This window comes from Pseudophryne corroboree, chromosome 1 (genome assembly GCF_028390025.1).
Source record: "Pseudophryne corroboree isolate aPseCor3 chromosome 1, aPseCor3.hap2, whole genome shotgun sequence".
In the NCBI taxonomy this organism is placed as follows: domain Eukaryota; kingdom Metazoa; phylum Chordata; class Amphibia; order Anura; family Myobatrachidae; genus Pseudophryne; species Pseudophryne corroboree.
The window spans coordinates 898152803-898166917 of record NC_086444.1 but is presented as its reverse complement, the minus strand read 5'-3'; the positions used below and the strand labels follow the sequence as shown (position 1 = coordinate 898166917).

General features: G+C 45.6%; 1 protein-coding gene across 2 annotated transcripts in view; it reads right to left on the bottom strand.

Annotated features, from left to right (window-relative positions):
- SYNPO2 (synaptopodin 2) overlaps positions 1-14115 on the bottom strand; it is a 419056-nt gene that overhangs the window by 79933 nt on the left and 325008 nt on the right. The gene's annotated exons all lie outside the window — the stretch shown is intronic.

The following is a 14115-nucleotide window of genomic DNA, read 5'->3' as shown; positions in this document are numbered from 1 at the left end:
ATGACTGATGGCCAGGACACTACCACTGGTCTGATGCAGCACAACACAGCAACACTGTAAGGAACTTGTTGTTGTTGTTATTATTATTATTATAATACGGCAGCAGTGGACATATAGCAGCAGCGTATACCACTGTGACTGCCTGGTCACTGGAATGACTGATGGCCAGGACACTACCACTGGTCTGATGCAGCACAACACAGCAACACTGTAAGGGACTTGTTGTTGTTGTTGTTATTATTATACGGCAGCAGTGGACATATAGCAGCAGCATATACCACTGTGACTGCCTGGTCACTGGAATGACTGATAGCCAGGACACTACCACTGGTCTGATGCAGCACAACACAGCAACACTGTAAGGGACTTGTTGTTGTTATTATTATTATACGGCAGCAGTGGACATATAGCAGCAGCGTATACCACTGTGATTGCTTGGTCACTAAAATGACTGATGGCCAGGACACTACCACTGGTCTGATGCAGCACAACACAGCAACACTGTAAGGGACTTGTGTTGCAGGTGTTGTTGTTGTTGTTGTTGTTATTATTATTATTATACGGTAACAGAGGACATATAGCAGCAGTGTTTACCACTGTGACGGCCTGGTCACTGGAATGACTGATGGCCAGGACACTACCACTGGTCTGATGCAGCACAACACAGCAACACAGTAAGGGACTTGTTGTTGTTGTTATTTATTTTTTTACGGCAGCAGTGGATATATAGCAGCAGTGTATACCACTGTGACTGCCTGGTCACTGGAATGACTGATGGCCAGGACACTACCACTGGTCTGATGCAGCACAACACAGCAACACTGTAAAAGACTTATTATACAGCAGCACTGGACATATGGCAGCAGAGGACACCACCACTGTGAATGGTCCCTGGACTGACTGATGCCCAGGACCAGAGGCGGATTTAGACCTCATGGGGCCCTAAGCGAAATACCGATTTGGGGCCCCCCTACCTCAAACAATCCATAACACTATATTTTTGTTCTGACTTATGCCCCCTTACATTACAGATGGAGTTCCGTCTGTGCTTGGGCCTATCACCGCGTCTGGGGTGCGCACGTGTCCATGACACGCACACACCCCATTCACTAGAATGAGAACGTCTATGTGCACTCCTGGCGGGGCTAAGCAGCGACCAATCAGACAGAGAGTGCCCCATAGAGGTACTGTGTGGGACGTGATACACAGACATATGCCCCCAATAGTGCAGTGCCAGATCCACAATTGCCCCCACAGTGCTAGATCCACAATTGCCCCCACAGTGCCAGATATACAAATGCCCCCACAGTGCCAGGTATACAAATGCCCCCACAGTGCCAGATCCACAAATGCCCCCACAGTGCCAGATCCACAAATGCCCCCACAGTGCCAGGTATACAAATGCCCCCACAGTGCCAGATCCACAAATGCCCCCACAGTGCCAGATCCACAAATGCCCCCACAGTGCCAGATCCACAATTGCCCCCACAGTGTCACTGTGGGGGCAATTGTGGATCTGGCACTGTGGGGGCAATTGTATACCTGACAGGTATACAAATGCCCCCATAGTGCCAGGTATACAAATGCCCCCACAGTGCCAGATAAACAATTGCCCCCACAGTGCCAGATATACAAATGCCCCCACAGTGCCAGGTATACAAATGCCCCACAGTGCCAGCCAATTGCCCCCACAGTGCCAGGTACACAAATGCCCCACAGTGCCAGCCAATTGCCCCCACAGTGCCAGGTATACAAATGCCCCACAGTGCCAGCCAATTGCCCCCACAGTGCCAGGTATACAAATGCCCCATAGTGCCAGTCAATTGCCCCCACAGTGCCAGGTACACAAATGCCCCACAGTGCCAGCCAATTGCCCCCACAGTGCCAGGTATACAAATGCCCCACAGTGCCAGCCAATTGCCCCACAGTGCCAGGTCTAGAAATACCCCCACAGCAGTGCTGCAGCTACTTACCGCTGCTGCGCTGCTGCTGGGGCTGAAGCTGCTCAGAACGCGGGCGCGCGGCTATGTCTGGCGGCGTGTAGGGACTTCAAAATAGCCGCCGGTTCGTGAGCCAATAAGAGCTCGCGGACCGGCGGCTCCTGATTGGCTGGCGGTCCGTGAGCTCTGATTGGCTCACGAACCGGCGGCTGGTTTGAAGTCCCTACACGCCGCCAGACTTAGCCGCGCGCCCACGTTCTCCTCTCATGATAGCTGAGACATGCTGCTGCCGGTCTGAGCGGCAGCGTGTCTCAGTGACACAAGCGGGGGGCCCGCTTCGGGCACCTTGCGACCCGCCAGGCCCTAGGCAACCGCTTAGGTTGTCTAGCGGCAAATCCGCCACTGCCCAGGACACTACCACTGGTCTGATGCAGGACAACACAGCAACACTGTAAGGGACTTATTATACAGCAGCACTGGACATATGGCAGCAGAGGACACCACCACTGTGACAGATGCAGCACAACACACCACCACTGAACTGATGCAGCACAACACAGCACCACTGGACAGCACTGGACATATGGCAGCAGAGGACACAAGCACTGTGACTGGACAGATTCAGCACAAGTCACGGACACTGAGGACACTGAGAGAACGGAGACACATCCTATCTCTACACTATCCAATGCCGGAGTGAAAATGGCGGCGACGCGCGGCTCCTTATATGGAATCCAAACCCTGCGAGAAACTTACAGCAGGATGATGACGTTTTGCCTCGTTCTGGTTTCCGAGTCAGGCGGGAAAACCCGAGCCTGGCTCGAAACCGGACTCGAATGGTGAAGTCCGGTACGGTTCGGTTCTCTGAGAACCGACCCCGCTTATCCCTAACATATATATATATATATATATATATATCCCTATCTAATTACATCCTCTCTGTACAGTACACATAACATCACATATCTTGTCTTTTTTACTCTCACACCCTCCTGACACTTGGCCAACATTGCTGGGTGATCATATCATACAACCCATTAAGAACCTAGCAATCTGGTGGACCATTATGCAATAGGTGGCATCTATCCTTGTGTATCAATGCCTATTTTCCCTATAGATTGTAAGCTTGCGAGCAGGGCCTTCCTACCTCTGTGTCTGTCTGTTTTTACCCAGTTTTGTTCTATTACTGTTGTTCTTATTGTAAAGCGCAACGGAATATGCTGCGCTATATAAGAAACTGCTAATAAATAATTAAATGTTATATATATATATGTATATGATGTGCAGGGATGGGGCATGTGCAGAGAGGCAATTTTTTTTGTATACACGAAAATTCTGCCTAAGAGGAGTTTTGCCAGGGACAGCGGTTAATGCAATCACTTTCCATAAAACGCGGAGAGAAAAAAATATTTATTCGATGTTGTCTGAAAATATTCGGGCAACATCAACATTGCTGCTAAATAGAGCTCTAAAACTCATATGATGTACAGGGCGACATTTCTCAATATTACTTTTCTACATAAAACTGGTTGTAAATTTGAATTTGAACAATGTTTAAAAAGGAGCTGAATTTGGTAACATAATCCTTTTTGTAGTATACATGTATTTTGTGTTACAAAATAAATCTGTACTGCTGCAACACTTCTGTGAGTTTTGTAGTGCAGCATCCTGCATATACTGTATCTTTGCAGCATACAGCAATTTATGATCAAGTTAGGGCGGTCATTCAGGTGCGGTTGGTTTAGCTATCACTGCTGCTTCCTTGGAGTATATCGCTGTATGTAGATGCAGCAGGAGGTATTTATTACATGCAGATGCTTCCTGCTGCAGCAGTGATCCAAGCTGCATCGGATCAAACCACCCACCATCGGGCGTCTTATGGCACCCATGGTGTCATGCCATCCATCCGTCGCTGAGGCCAGGAAATCTTCGTCCTACGACAGAGATTCCTGGCCTCTTATCCCCATTAAAAAGCTGCAATGCGCCTTGGTTTTTAAAAACAGGCCATCGCCGCCATCCCCCGGAAATGGCATCAGACTGTCAAGTCAAAGTATGGGTCCTGCGCATGCACACAGTACCGAAAATCAGTACTTTGCGCCGAAAGTCGCAGGAGCAACCACACCTGAATGACCACCTAGGTGCAGTGTATGCCGAAACAGTATATCAAATCTAGTGTCAGTGTGACTGTGACGCTCTAAGAGAACTTGTGTACAATATTTTTTCATTTTATGTCTTAGTTGCATCGCAGATGCAGTGAAAAGCGGCTCACAGTTTACTAGAGTCTCTGCAACTTTAGCCGCACAGGAATTGGCATAACACACATACTGTACAGTGCAGATAAGCACAACGGAACATAGTGTGAGAAAAGCTGTGGCTGCTCGTACATACTGTACCTGAGCCCTTTTTACCCTGATTTAGATTCAGTCGGTCACAGAAGTACAAATGTTGCAAGCTCCAGTGGTCCATGTACGCTAGCAATACAGTTGTGCACACTTTGAGCACAAAAGAAGCTTGGCATGGCTGTGTTGCACAGAACCTGGCCGTATCCGGACTATAGATCTGCACTAGAAAGGTCTACAGTCAATAGGTCTACCACTAATGGTAGACATGCATTAGGCCAGTGATGGCTAACCTTGACACTCCAGCTGTTGTTGAACAACACATCCCAGCATGCCCTGCATCAGTTTTGTTATTTGGCCATGCTAAAACTGATGCAGGGCATGCTGGGATGTGTAGTTCAACAACAGCTGGAGTGTCAAGGTTAGCCATCACTGCATTAGGCCGACAGGGTCAAAAGGGTTGACGTAAAAGGAAGACAGTTCAATAATTCGACAGGGTTGTAAGGTCGACATGACAATGGTAGACACAAGTGTTTTGGTTGTTTTTTATTTATTTTTTTCAACTTTTTCATACTTTATCATCCACGTGGAGTATGACTGGGAAAAGTAACCTGCGCCGAGTGCAGCGAGGAACCTTGCCCGAAGCATGGCGAACGAAGCGAGCCACGCGAGCGGATGCAGTACACTAATGGGGTTTGTTTGTGTCAGAAAAGTGACAAACCCCCCCCCCCCCAAAAAAAAAAATAATAATAATAATTGGTGTATACCTTTTTTTGTGTCTACCATTTCCATGTTGACCTTTTGACCCTGATGACCTAATGCTTGTCTACCATTAGTGGTAGTCCTATTGACTGTAGACCTTTTTAGTGTAGATCTAATAATCCGCACCCAAATCTGGCACACCAAGATTGACTGTTTGATGTGACTTGACCCACAGTATATAAAACAACACATCTGTAATGGGTTTTTTACTTTTCATATACAGTACATATCAAAATCAATACATCATATATGAGTGTAAAATAAATTGTTGTAAGTGCACACTGAATGCAAGAAATGGTACTGTGCAGGTAGTTAGTTTAGAAACAAAACAGGGACCACATTTTCCCAGGACAAGTATTTCAAACCTGAGTCTGTCAGTGACAAGGTGGTGTACATACTGCATACTTTGTGTTAAAGTCATGATGCAAGAAGTTGAAAGGTGACCTATAACAAAGGGGAGCAAAGAAATGAATGGACCCTGCAGCAAATATTTAAAGGGCCTGTATAATAGCCACATGAAAAGTCACATCTAAAGATTCAGGGTCTGATTCGGAGAAGTATGCAAACCCGATGGTTTGCATATATGTCTGATGTTTGTGGAACTGCACATGCGTAGGACGCTTTCAGCACATGTGCAGTATGAGTCCTACGAGATTGCATGCAGCCCAGAAGCCGCAGCATAATGACATGCTGCGCCTGTTTGGGGGTGGGGACAGAGCGGCACTGCCTGCGTTTCCAGAAAACAGCCCCACGAGCAGGCGGGAGGTGGTTATTCCGAGTTAGCTTAGGCTTAAGGGCCCTATACACTAATAGATTTTACTAAAAGATATGAACGTTCTCGTTCATTAATCAACGAGAACACGTTCATATCGTTTAGTGTGTAGGCACCAACGATGAACGATGCGTGGCCCCGCGCTCGTTCATTGTTGGTGCCCAGTCACTTATGCATACAGACCAATATGGACGAGATTGTCTATATTACCATGCACTGCTATGGAGCCGGGGGACATCACCTCCCCCCCGCTGCTGGGTTGCCCGCCGGCCGTATCCGCCATCAGGCAGCTCAGCGGCATATCGCCGAATGTGTAGGGGGCAGTACTCAGTTATTTGGCTGCAATCTGCACCTAATCAGGACACACACATTAAAATTAAGCTGACCCATTTAGTTTAGGGATGGAATAAATAGATGTCAATGGTGTTCATCTGACAACAAAGTTTAGTTATCTATTGAAGGGTAATAGTTCTGTTATTTGTCAGAGAAAATATGCATGTGTGTAGATAACATTAGGGGCACATTCAGGCACTATAGGGCCGCTATGGCTCATGCAGACACTGTGGTTTACCACATACTTATTATTAAATAAAATATCACATGACCCATATGATCAGCTGTCCAAAATGCTTGCTATTTCTAATCATAATATACTGTAGAGATATTACACTAGTGGAAAGAGTTAAAGCTTCTGACTACAATAACATAAACATCTTGTTGTACATTACACCTCGTCAAACATGAAATACTATAAAACCATAGTATCTTATTATTTAGCCATTTTACAACTCATCATCCTACAATTACGGAAGATACAGAATTATGGGGGTAATTCCAAGTTGATCGCAGCAGGATTTTTTTTAGCAATTGGGCAAAACCATGTGCACTGCAGGGGAGGCAGATATAACATGTGCAGAAAGAGTTAGATTTGGGTGAGTTATTTTGTTTCTGTGCAGGGTAAATACTGTCTGCTTTATTTTTACACTGCAATTTAGATTGCAGATTGAACACACCCCACCCAAATCTAACTCTCTCTGCACATGTTATATCTGCCTCCCCTGCAGTGCACATGGTTTTGCCCAATTGCTAACAAAAATCCTGCTGCGATCAACTTGGAATTACCCCCTATATTACAACTGTTTCCTGGCTGTAAAAGCTTTTTATTTTTATTATAGCAATAATATGTAATATTCTTCTCACTGTTTTGCCAAACAGTATATAATGTGTACAGTACTTACATTTACAGCTTATTTTTATGGTTGAATATGGGGCTGGCAATAAAAAAAGATCAAGGCAACGGTCTGTCTGTACTGCACGCTTATAAGAATTACCAGTTGTCCCGAACACAGAGAACATGACCTGGAGGCAAGCAGTGTATGCGGTTCTCATACAGGGGCCAGTATTTACTAAAAATCCGAGTTTGGCCGATTTGTTTTTTTTTTCTAAGTCCCAATCCGGGAATTTACTAAGCACCAATCTCGGCAGTGTCTGGTCTATTCGGAATGGTTTGAATGACAGCCTACCGAAATACGAATGAATAGACCATCGGTCAAATTCGGCTGTTATTTCATAGAATACGGCCATTCACTATTCATTCGTATTTGGGTGTTAGTTTCTGAGTGCTCAAGTGCGGGTCTGTTTTTTTTCAAATCGTTAAAAAAAGCAGCAAAAAAATAGACCTGCTTTTTCCAGTCGAGTTTGGATAACCATGCACGGATCAGTGAGATCTGTGCATGGTTATCTATGGGAAAGGGTCTGCTTAGTGTAAAATCAGAAAAAAAAATTGCGTGGGGTCCCCCCTCCTAAGCATAACCAGCCTCGGGCTCTTTGAGCCGGTCCTGGTTGAAAAAATATGGGGGGAAAAATGACAGGGGTTCCCCCATATTTCATCAACCAGCACCGGGCTCTGCGCCTGGTCCTGGTTCCAAAAATACGGGGGACAAAAAGCGTAGGGGTCCCCCGTATTTCTGAAACCAGCACCGGGCTCCACTAGCTGGGGAGATAATGCCACAGCCGGGGGACACTTTGATATCGGTCCCTGCGGCCGTGCCATTAAAACCCCAACTAGTCACCCCTGGCCGGGGTACCCTGGAGAAGTGGGGACCCCTTCAATCAAGGGGTCCCCCCCTCCAGCCACCCAAGGGCCAGAGGTGAAGCCCGAGGCTGTCTCCCCCATCCAAGGGCGGCGGATGGGGGGCTGATATCCAAGTGTGAATATTGTTTTTAGTAGCAGTACTACAAGTCCCAACAAGCCTCCCCCGCAAGCTGGTACTTGGAGAACCACAAGTACCAGCATGCGGTGGAAAACCGGGCCCGCTGGTACCTGTAGTACTACTACTAAAAAAATACCCCAATAAAAACAGGACACACACACCGTGACAGTACAACTTTATTACATACATGCATACCAACATACACACATACTTACCTATGTTCCCACGAGGCTCGGTCCTCTTCTCCATGTAGAATCCTCGGGGTACCTGTGAAAAAAATTATACTCACATAATCCAGTGAAGAATCCGGCCTTTGAATAATCCACGTACTTGGCAAAAAAATAAAACGCAAACCCGACCATGCACTGAAAGGGGTCCCATGTTTACACATGGGACCCCTTTCCTCGACTGCCAGGACCCCCCCTGACTCCTGTCAAAGAGGGTCCCTTCAGCCAATCAGGGAGCGCCACGTCGTGGCACCCTCCTGATTGGCTGTGTGCTCCTGTAGTGTCTGTCAGGCAGCACACGGCAGTGATACAATGTAGCGCCTATGCGCTCCATTGTAGCCAATGGTGGGAACTTTGCGGTCAGCGGTTGACCGAAAGTAACCTCACCGCTGGCCGCAAAGTTCCCACCATCGCTATTCTATACTTTATATAGAAGAGTGCGATATTGCAAAGACTCCAGTCTTCCTGTTCTCCAAGGAGGCTTCATTATGCCCTATCCCAAGATGGCTACCAAGATCCCCCCACCGCCACCCCCACCGGTCTCCATGGAAATGGCGGAGTGACGTGCATCCATGCCCCTGGACTCGCGGTGCGCCCCCCAGCCCCAGCAAGCATCACCACAAGTCCACACCCCCATGACTCGCGACACCCCCCCATATTAAGTAACGGCTCCCCCCCCCCCGTGACGTGCGTGCGCCTCCTCCCCCCCCGTGACAAACATGCGCATTCACGAGCTCCCGGGCCGAAATGGAGGCCCAGTCCGTCACTGCTGTGTATGATGACATGGTGGGAGACAGTAGTCTTCTGTTTAGCTCCTATGAGAGACCTGATTGCTACCTGCTAAAAAGCTGCTCAAGCATCCTGCACCTCTACCCATTTGCAGTGAGCTGGTGAGCTGTATGAAACCCCACTCCGCTCAAGCTCTACTCCATTCCAGTGTACATGTAACCAACACAACCGGTTAAGTAATGGGGCTCTCATTCTATGGTGTGTGCCTGTATAAATGCAATATCAACACCTGCACACACATCATTTGCAGCACATAATAGAATTAATACATAGAATTTATAGTCTATGCAGAGACGGCCCTAATCAATATGATGCCCTAGGCAAAGTTTTGGCTGGCGCCCCCTAGCACTGCTGCTAGTTCTGCCTCTGACCCTGCACCCCTTTCCCATCACCATCACCCCTCAGTCATAGCAGTCCTCATTTTGGTGCTCCTACCTCATATATTATAAATAGAAACAGTGTGCACTTTCGGCGCACAGCCCAAAAAGGGTAATGTTCTTTTGGTAAGGGGCATGGCTGCACAATAGTACCCCCTATTCAAATGACACCACACAGTAGTGCAACTTTATTCACATTATATCATGCTATAGTGTCACGTTACATCACACAGTAGTACCACTTTACCTTTATATACGTTACTCCTCACAGTAGAGTACATCACACTGAATTACTCCTTATTCACATTACACCGCACAGTAGTGCCCTTTCTATACGTTACGCCACACAGTAGAGCACCTTATACACTTAATGCCACACATTAGTAATGCATTTATACACATAATACCACACAGTAATGACCCTTACATATATGACACACATTATTAATGTCCTTATAAACTATGCGCTTTACACATTATACCAACCTTTATTAATACCATTATACACATAATGTCACACATAATGTCCCAACCACATATGTTGCACATTATTAATGCATTTATACACATGACACACATAATGCCCCTTACACATATGCCGAACACTATTGCACAATGAACCTACCCACACACAGCACTCACACGGCCGCTAACACTGTGACCCCTGCTTGCATATATAGATGTGTCCTCATACATCTTGCCTCAATATGCCATGCAGCTCCCATCCAGCTCTGCTAACGTTGGGCACCTTAATGCATCTTATTGTCATTGCCATGTGACTAGGACGCACAAGCAGCATCTGCGGATTGAAACTATATGTAGCATGCATATATTCTGTGTGCGACTGTGGCTGTATATGCATATGAAATGCTATGTTACAGTGATTTCCAGGAATACACTGTAATGTAGCATTTGGTATGCAGATACAGCCGCAGCCACACACACAATATAGGCATGCCGCATATCATTTTAATCAGCAGAATCTGCTTGTGCCCCTAGGCATTCCAAATATTTTAGGCATTTGCCTAGTTTGCCTATGCCCAGGGCCGGCTCTGAGTGTATGGATAGAGAGGGGATGATGATGTGTTCTTCGGGTAGGACTAAGAAAACCTAAGGCCAAATTCTCTTGGCAAAATGAACAAAAATTAGCAGTTAAATGTGCTACAATGTGAATATTGTGAGGGACAGGTTTGGAAATTAAGCTTATTTCTAATCGTGTATGAATCAACCAAGACACACAGGGCATAATCAGTTAGAAGTAAATGGGGTGTGCTGATCACAAGAAGCGAAAATGAAAATAATGCCAATATCATTGATATGCAGAGCTGTACAGTTTGTATCTCATCTGGGTATGTATGCAGCATATGCACCTGCTTTCTACTATTTATTATGAGAGTGCACGTGCCTCTGCCATATATTAAGTGCAAAGTATGTGCCTACAACGAGGTATACAATATATTCACTTCCATACCGCATAGTCCTCATCTGCGTGGAAATGTCCTCACAGAACTTTGCTTATGGCCCTCATTCCGAGTTGTTTGCTCGCTAGCTGCTTTTAGCAGCCGTGCAAACGCTAAGCCACCGCCCTCTGGGAGTGTATCTTAGCTTAGCAGAAGTGCGAACGAACGGTTCGCAGCGCTGCTACAAAAAAAGATTGTGCACTTTCTGAGCAGCTCGAGACCTACTCCTAGCTTGCGATCACTTCAGACTGTTTAGTTCCTGTTTTGACGTCACGAACACGCCCTGCGTTCAGCCAGCCACGCCTGCGTTTCCCCAGGCATGCCTGTGTTTGTATCTGACACGCCTGCGTTTTTCCACACACTCCCCGAAAACGGTCAGTTACCTCCCAGAAACACCCACTTCCTGTCAATCACTCTGCGGCCAGCAGTGCGATTGAAAAGCGTCGCTAGACCTTGTGTGAAACTACTTAGGCTTTTGTGAAAGTACGTCGTGCCTGCGCATTGTGACGCTTTTTTACCTAAACGCTGCGCTGTGAACGAAAACAGCTAGCGATCAACTCGGAATGACCCCCTATGTGAGAACACCCCATCATTCACAACCTAGTTCTGCCTCTTCCTCTCAAAAGTGTAGATGCAACTGAAATGTGTATGACTCTGTTTCGCCTGTACTTGTGAGCAACAATTTTCCGAGCATGTTTAGTGTGAATTCATGCAAGATACGTTCTGCTAATGGGTGTGTTAAGCTCCGCACCAGTCCCACAGTGCATATTTGTAGAGAAAGGCTGTAAGCTGTCACTCACACTGTGCCTGCTCTGCTTCAGAAGTACCTTCCTACCTTCCTCCTAACATGTCAACCAGCTGCAAGGGAATGGTAGTGTGATCATTACTCTAAGTACGTGTTATCCCATGTACATTATTTAATTCAGTGATACAGAACCTTTGATACATATTAATGCAAAAAAACAAAACGTGAAATCATTACTTACTGGGCTCTGCTAATAAACCTGTGATATAACCATTTGGCTTTATATACTGGCAGTGTGTAGTTTGTCAATACGCAATGACCATAGGTGATATTTTTGAAGCACATAAATCCATTTTATGAATTCTCTTGGTTGCATTTTCAGAGTTAGCATTAGGTTGAATTTGCAGTCTATCAATAGAACTGGGAAAAAATCATGGTCAATTCACTGATCTGTGGGGCGGTTTAGGAATAATGATACTAAGAGCAAACTAGGCGCAACCTCGCCCCCAAGATGGCGCACCATACCTCCTCAGCTCCCGTATCTGCTTTGTTCCATGTGTGGCCACACTCATCCCACATATCAGGGGCCCATTCAATCTCTAGAAAGCCCTGATCAAAGGAAAATGCAAACTCTAGCGCCCAAATGCCTAATGAAGCAAATATTCCGGTGAGCAGTTTGGGGAATTTTCCTCATCTTTACTAAGGGCGTATTGGTATATTACAGTACCAGCCTGGATATGGCATTGGTCACAGGTGAAACAAATGTTAAAATAAGCTGAACATATGCAGTTATATTCTGCTTTGAACTGTATTTTAATTGTAAGTGAAAAAAATATGACTCGTAATAAATACACTAATACTTTAAAGCAGTGGTTCTCAAACTCGGTCCTCAGGACCCCACACAGTGCATGTTTTGCAGGTAACCCAGGAAGTGCACAGGTGTATTCATTATTCACTGACACATTTTAAAAGGTCCACAGGTGGAGCAAATGATTTCACTTGCGATTCTGTGAGGAGACCTGCAAAACATGCACTGTGTGGGGTCCTGAGGACCGAGTTTGAGAACCTGTGCTTTAAAGGATTCCATTTTTTAAATAATATATTTAAACATACGGTTGACAGACACATGGGATTAATAGCATAACTGGTGTAGCGGTGTTACACCACCTACTGTTGGAGAATAAGATCTCTACTATTTACAACTTTAGGCAACACATTTCCTATTGATCAGAACAAATCTTAGGGAAAAAAGACAAGATCTTGCCATATAAACGCACAGCCTGTCACTACACAGAAAGCAATTTAATGTGGCAAGTTGTCTGGATAGAAACAGGGTAGTCTGAGTCTATCCCTCCTTAAAAGGTCATGTAAAATGTTAGGATGCATGCGTGCGGTGACAGCAACTGCTGCCAGTTAGCTTCAGCTCACAGGAAACCAACAATGTATTAACTTGAATTATAACTGGCAAACAGAATGACACCATTTCAACCTGTTCAAAGCCAAGCACATAAAATGAGTAGTAGATTGTATCTGTTATAAAAGGAAGCGCACAGACCTTCTACATAACTCCTACCCACCCAAATTTAATGGATCTGCCGTCACACCAACAGACATATTTCTTTGTGAACAGGTGCCACTTTTGAAGTAGTATATAGAGAGGACTGTCAAACACACCTATGGGGTAACATCCCATGCCTCCCATCATGAGTATACTCTATACATACTCCTTTCTTGTTCCGATTCCTTTATATCTAATATTGGGCGGTATTCTTTCACTGTAGTACACCTGTTTGCTACTGTTATTTATTTTAAAGTCTGGATGGCCAACCTGATTCTCTTGAGCCACATTTGGCTGTTTGTAGTTGTAAATGTAGCTCACGACTTTGACATAAAGCAGAGTTGCATCATGGTACTGTGGGCAAGAGTGGATTGGCACTATCGGCCACATTGTGTGACCTCCTTTACACAATACAGGGTGGTCACATGGGTCACCTCATCAGGCAGGAGGATGAGTAGAGTAGGATTCAGCAGTGGCAGTAAGTGTTGGAGAGGTAAGATGTAATGAGTGGAGAAGTGGACAAATGGAGAAGTGGCCCATTTTTCATACATAGGCCCAAATGTATTAAGCCTGAACAAGAGATAAAGTAGAGATGGATAAGCCTGGAGAACTTGAAGGCATAAAGAAGTGATAAAGCAGTGATAAGTGCAAGGTGATAACGCACCAGCTTATCAGCTCATAACTGTCAATTTACATATTGGAGCTAATTGGCTGCTGCATTATCAGCCTGCACTTATCACCGCTTTATCACTTCTCCAGGCTTAATACATCTGCCCCAAAGAGTGACAAATGACCAGCCAGTCAGCTCCTGTCATTTTTCAAACACAGCCTGTGACATGGTAGTTAGGAGCTGATTGGCTGCTCATTTACCACTTTTTATCCATCTCCACTTTATCTCTTGTTGATGCTTAATACATTTGGACCATAATCCCT